Here is a 7,298-nt window from a genome sequence, read left to right as displayed (position 1 = left end):
GTACTTAGACGATGATTGGGAGGAGTCCGACAGTGACGCAAACCCTCGTCATAGGGCGAAAGGGAAGCGCAAGGAAATGGACTTCCAACCAAGAAGGAATTTGGGAGAAACCTTCAAACCAAGGAACGCGGGGGGAAACCCACGTGACTTCTCCAAAACCTTTAGACCAACTGTTGCAAATGCGGGAACGTCCAAGTTTGCAAGGGACATTGCGGAAGCAACCGCCCCGAAGAGTGCCAAACAGATGTCCAACATCGGCACTTATGATGGTATATCCGACCCAGACGATCACTTGAACAGATTCATAGCGGGGGCAACCGTCAGCAACTGGACGGAACCCACGTGGTGTTATATGTTCCAGATGACGCTGGTTGGAGCGGCCAGGGCGTGGTTTGATCGTTTACCGGTCCACCACATCTATGATTGGGCGGATTTCCAACACAAGTTCAGCCAGCACTTCAGTCAACAGAGGAAATATACTGAAGAGCAGTGGACGATCCTCAACTGCGTTAGGGAGGAGGATGAATCTTTACTAGACTTCATCACTCGTTTCAACTCGAAAAAGCTGAGTCTGGGCACCATAAGCGAAGATCTTGTTCGCAGCCGCTTTCATTCAGGGCGCCGAATACCCAGAGCTTATCCGCACGTTGACGGGTAAAGACGGCATGCCATCCACATGGGATGCCATCATGACGGCGGCCAAGCGCTTTGCCGAAACGAAAAAGCAACTGGGTAGGGATCTTCCCCAGAGTACACACCTCTACACGCAGAGGACTAGAGAAAACAACGTCCGGACCGCCCGGCAAAACAAAAAGAGGAAGCTAGGTATTTGGCAGTCAAGGGTAAACTTTGACACCTCATCCAGCTCTCGCCCTCTAGTAGGCGGAAGGGATAACACGCACCCATCAAGCCGAAAACCCCGGTGGACGCCACTCACCAAAAGCGTCACGGAGATATTTGCCACTGAAAAACTCCCATGGCCAAAAGCTCCAATGATCCGGCAGCGACATAACGCGGATCAGAGCAAATCCTGTGACTTCCACGGGACAAAGGGTCACACCACTGAGGAGTGTACATCCTTGAAGGATATTGTTGAAACATTCGTCAAGGATGGAAGACTTACACACCTTGTGGCATCAATAAAGAATGGAGGGAGGAATGATAACCGATACAAAGGGAACGGACGAAAGCCCGTTGACATCAGCATCCACATGGTTCATAGTAACGTCAGAGGAAGAAAAAGACGAACGACAGAACCATGCGCGTGGAAGGAAGCTGAGGTGCGCTTCCCGCGAGTGCCAGGAGGACCCAGCAAAGAAGGCCCTATCATCATCAAAAGCCAGCTGGGGCACTACATCACCTCCCGCACTCTTGCTGACAACGGCGCCTCGTCAACGGTTATGTACAGGCAGTTTTTCGACAAGTTAGACGACGAAGACAAGGAACGCCTGGAAACGGTCTACGCCTCGATGGAAGGGTTCGACGGCAGCACAAACACCCCCATGGGTATCCTATCTTTCCTCGTCATTCTCACGGACGGGAAACACTCCCGCACAGAAGACGTGGACTTCGTCGTAGTGAGGAAGCCACACCACACATACGACATTCTCTTCGGGAGAGACGGGATGGCAAGATTCAATGCCGTGGTATCTTCAGTCTACGGCATGATGGGATGGCCAACAGCTGAGGGTGTAGCAATGATCACCGGTATTCCCCAGGTATACATCGCATCTGTCTCATCAAAACCCAAACCAAAGATGGCTAAACCAACCATCACCGAACCAGAAGAATGGGCCTTCAATGGCAAATACCCTGACCAGGCTGTTACCATTGGCCCAACAGTCACTGATCCTACGCGCACCTTACTCAAACGCTTACTACAGAAAAACGCTGACATCTTCGCGTGGACACCAGCTGACATGACTGGTGTACCTCGAAGTAAGGCAGAGCATAAGCTCAAGTGTGACCCGGCTTTTACGCCAGTCATACAAAAGCGCAGAGTAATGGGGACGGAACAAGCTAACACGTGTAGAACCCAAGTCAAGGAACTCCTTGACGCGGGCATCGTACGCGTTAGCAGATATCAAACATGGGTTGCAAATCCCGTTATGGTACCAAAGTCTAACAAACAATGGCGCATGTGCATAGATTTCAAAGACTTAAACAAAGCATGCCCCAAAGATTGTTACCCGTTACCCGAAATTGATCTTAAGGTAGATTCGTTAGCACCGTTTCGCCTTAAATGCTTCCTTGATGCGTATAAGGGGTACCATCAAATCCACATGGCCGTTGACGATCAGGACAAAACCGCATTTCGGACGCCCGATGGCACATTTTGTTATCAAATGATGCCATTCGGACTTAAGAATGCCGGGTCCACATACCAACGCCTGATGGACAAAGAGTTTCATGCCCAAATTGGGAGGAACTTGGAAGTCTACATGGATGACTTGGTCATCAAAAGCCCTGACCCAGAAGCGATGTTGAAAGACATCGAAGAAACTTTCAACACGCTCAGAAAGATAAACATGAAGCTCAATCCGAGCAAGTGTTCATTTGGGATGGAAGAAGGGAAGTTCTTAGGAGTCATCGTTACTAAAGATGGCTTCAGAGCGAACCCTGAAAAGGTCGAAGCCATTATTAAAATGGAATCACCTACTACCATCAAGCAAGCTCAGACACTGAATGGACGACTAGTTGCACTTAACCGCTTTTTGGCAAACCATGCGGATAGGTCGTTCCCATTCGTGTCAACATTGAGAAACTGTTTAAAGAAAACGCACTTCCGCTGGACACCAGAAGCGGAAGTAGCTTTTCAGGAAATTCGGTCACGCTTGATCGAACTCCCAACGCTCACAGCACCAGAAGCGGGGGAGGAATTAATCTTATACCTTTCCGCCACAGATAGAGCAACCGGGGCAGTCCTGCTAGTAGAGCGAAAAGGCATCCAGATGCCAATCTACTATGTTAGCCGTGTCCTAACAGACGTAGAAACCCGGTACTCTACCCTGGAAAAATTAGTCTTAGCACTTGTACAGGCTTCACGCAGGCTAAGACGATATTTTCAAGGTCACCCAATCACCATTCTCACCAAATTCAAACTTGCAAACGTTCTAGGCAAACCCGAATTGTCGGGACGCCTAGCCAAATGGGCAATAGAATTGGGAGAATACGCGATAAAGTACAAGCCGAGACCAGCCATAAAAGGCCAGGTCTTGGCCGACTTTATTGCAGAAGTCCCCGCTTCGCGGAAGAAAGAGTGCCAGGAGGAGGCTCAACCCTCCCCAGCACAGGACATCGATGATGTCTGGCGACTCTACACTGATGGAGCAGCCAGCAACGAGGGTTCAGGCGCAGGGTTGAAACTAACCAACCCAGCAGGCCAAGAATACACTTACGCTATTCGACTGAATTTTCCAAGTACGAACAACGAAGCGGAGTATGAAGCATTCTTGGCCGGGCTGAGAATTGCGCGTAAGATGGGAGTGAAGAACTTGGAAGCCCACGTGGATTCCATGTTAGTAGCCAACCAAATAAACAGGACGTACACGGCCGTGAACGACACAATGGCCCTGTACCTCACACAAGCAAAAACCCTTATGCGCGATTTTAACGATTGTAAAGTCATACACGTCAAGCGTAGCGAAAACAAATCTGCGGATGCGTTAAGCAAGCTTGCATCATTGCCTTCACCACTTGGGAAAGGACATCCGCATTGAACTCCTTGGAGCACCATCAGTCCCGCGCAAGGAAATCTGTGTCATCCGAACCGGCATAGAAACGTGGATGACGCCAATAATAAATTACTTTGCGGCGGGTATACTACCAGAGTCAAAAACACAGGCAAGAAAAATACGTTGTAAAGCACTGAACTATCAACTCATCGATGACATCCTTTACAGACGTAACTTTCTTGGCCCACTCCTAAGATGCGTGGACAACCAAGATGCTGGCTACCTCCTAAGGAAAGTGCACGAGGGCATCTGTGGAGCACACGCAGGTCCACGCGCAGTTGTAGCTAAGCTAAACAACGCGGGATACTTTTGGCCGGGGATGCATACGGATGCGCTGGCATACATCAGAAAGTGTAGGTCTTCCCAACTCTACCCAACACGCATCGCCCGAAGAATGAACTTGTTCCAGTCACCTCTTCATGGCCATTTCAGAAGTGGGCCATCGATGTGACAGGCCCATTTCCCACAGCAGCAGGAAACGTTCAGTTTCTAGTGGTAGCCATCGACTACTTCACCAAGTGGATAGAAGCACAACCCTTAGCCCAAACAACCACAAAACATATCAAAAAATTTATTTGGGAATTTATTATTTGTCGTTTTGGACTTCCACAGACTTTGGTGAGCGATAACGGCACCAACTTTGCTGACAAGAAGCTACAAAAGTGGCTGGAAGAACTTCAAATCACTCACACCTTTACCTCAGTGGCGCACCCGCAGGGTAATGATGAGGTGGAAAGATAAATAAGAGCATCGTCGACGGCATAAAGAAAAGACTCTTGGAACACAGATCCGGATGGGTGGACGAAGTTCCGCACGTCCTTTGGGCAAACAGAACGCTGAAAAAGGCAAGTACGGGAGAAACCCCGTTCAGCCTCACTTATGGCACTGAAGCCATGGTTCCGGTCGAAATTGGTCTACCCTCACCAAGGGTCTTGACTCAGCCAGAAGACAATGATGCAGAAAGACGGTTAGACCTTATGCTAACCGAAGAACGCAGAGACTTAGCCGCAGCGCGTGAAGAGAATTACAAGAGACAAATGCAAAAATACTACAACACGCGGGTAAAACTCTGCAACTTCAATGTAGGAGACTACATATTGCGTAACAACGAGGCTTCGAACCAAGAGCGCCCAGGAAAGCTGGCCCCGGTCTGGGAAGGACCATACATAATCAAAGAAGTTTTGGGAAAGGGCGCATACCGGCTCAAAAGGCTCGATGGCACCCCCATCCCAAGAACATGGAATGGAGCTCAATTACGCAAATGTTACATGTAGATCAATTCCAAACTTTTAAAGAAAAGGCCTAGAGCCACTTCTAATGGAAATGATTCTCCTTTATCACATTGGGTTGATAGCCTTACCTTTATACTTATGAACTTTCCACACTGATATGCCAGTATTCACCGCATAAATAAGTGTGCAAAGAAGTAAGTCGTTGTGTGTGGAAGGCGGCAAAACCCGCATAAACATAAAAACGGTAAAAATTTCTAAGGAAAAGATGAGGAAAACCTTCACGCAGGTCAGATATAGGTAAAGTGTAGCCATCCTACTAAGTGAAAGTGACGGTCTTACCCGCACAATCATGAAAGAGGAAGCAAAACTTTAACCTATTATCTGCCACGTTGAAAGGTTAACTTATCCAAAGTACTCAAGAAATTGCTAAGTTAAACCAAAATATGCGTGAAACAAAACGTATAAGGTTTACAAGGCAAGGCATTAACAAGAGATTTATATTCCATAAAAATTCAAGTATTACAAGAATGGTTGGGCACATACCCGCATACAAGAATATAAATTTATACAAAAATAAAAATCTATTCCAACGGTGGAAAGGGATCTAAAGGATCAAGCTTCAGGACCACTCCCACTTGAACCCGCACCATCAGTTGAGTGTGGCGGTTCAAGGAAAGCCTTGAGAATAGCTAGCCCATCATCAGCAGCAGCAATCTCGTTCACCTTCTCCACCACCGGATGCGGGAAGGCAGCATACTGGTTCACTGCTTGGTCATAAGCAGCTTCAGTATTCACGTCATATAGAGGGAAGTTAGAAGGCGGGATGCCCTTCTCAACAAACCCTAGACCAAGCAGGAAGCCAGCCTTTTCCCCATCCTCATGAGAAGCGTTGAGGGCTGCGCTCATGGCATCGTCATAAGATGTGTTCGTGAGAACCCGATGCACAACCTACAAAACAGAAATATATCAAAAACTCTTCTAAGTGTAAGGAAAAGCGTAAAGAAATTATAAAGCTGCGCATACCTGCGACAACGCTTCTCGAAGAAGCCATTCCTTGGTGACCAGAGCCTCCTGGAGGGCAGCTTGAGCTTCATCACGGGCGCGTTCGGCTTCGTTTTTAGTAAGGTTGGCAAGCAACACATCTTTAGCTGCAACCTCTTCAACGCCCTTCAGCTTAAGCTCAGTGTGGTCAAGCATCCCCCTCTGGTCCAAGATCTCTTGGAGCTTTTGGCGTCTTCCATGGCCAAGGCATCATGAGCCTGCTGGAGCTTCTCTAATTTGGATTTAAGTTCTTCAACTTCAGTGCGTAGAGGCTCAACAACAGCTTCAGCCTTGGTGGCCCTCTCAGTTGCGTTCCGTGCAGTTTCCTTAGCCAACCGAAGCTGTTCGTTAACAGCTTGGGTAGCCTTGGAACGGGCCTCGAGCCGGGCCTGAACTTCAACCTCGAGGGCCTTGAAGGCCTTCTCCTTTTCCGCAGCAAGGGCGGCAAGCCTCTTATTCTCCTCCCGGATAGCCCGCGCCTGAGCCATTTCCAGGCTACGCGCCGTCTTTAACTTGTCGTTTTCACGACAAAGCAACTCGACGCGCGGCTGCGTCCGGGCAAGGAGAATCCGAAGCTCATTCGTCAGCCTACCCTCCTGGTAGCTAGACATGCCTTCCCCCAGCGCACCACTTGGGGCGGCGTGGCGTGCCCACTCGACACAGTCCGCAGCAGTCCGGAGGGTCGTTCCCCGGCGGATACTCCACCGAGGAGCGTACACCTCGTTGGAATCACGAACTGCAATAAAACAAAAAACAGTTAAAAAAAATTGATAAAAGGGATATAAGGCCAAGATAACCCCACGCACCTGTAGGGTCGACCACAGGCCGATAGCCACCAAACCCATCACCTGAACCTAAGGGATATCCATCCAAAAGGTCAAGGAGACGGGAAGGAGGCAAAGATTGGCTAGACGCCCCAACCCTGAACATACCTGAAGGACCGGCCGTAGTCGCCGGCGCCGGAGGCATGGTGGAGGCCGCCGCGGTAGAAACCAACGGAGGTGAACTCACTAGAGGTGAACTCACAACCGTGGCCGTCGCTGCGGAAGAACCCGCAGGAAAAACCACCGCCGGCTCAGTGAAGGATTCCGTGAAGATGGCACTGACAGCCGGCGGGGATGATGTTACAGTTGGAACAGTTGCCTCAACGGGATGAGCAACTGAACCAATACTGCAAACAGGCGTAGCCGCCTGGGTCATCGCCTCGGGTAGTGTAACATCTGCCCCGATCCGACCCGACCCAGGTACCCGTTTCTCTGACCCGATCTCTTTCTTTTATGATTTAGTATTT

This window comes from Bidens hawaiensis, unplaced genomic scaffold (assembly GCF_021521415.1).
Source record: "Bidens hawaiensis isolate Kalapana, Puna unplaced genomic scaffold, B.hawaiensis_p1.1 tig00036452_1, whole genome shotgun sequence".
Taxonomy (NCBI): Eukaryota; Viridiplantae; Streptophyta; class Magnoliopsida; order Asterales; family Asteraceae; genus Bidens; species Bidens hawaiensis.
The sequence above is the reverse complement of the archived record's forward strand: the minus strand, read 5'-3'. Positions refer to the sequence as shown.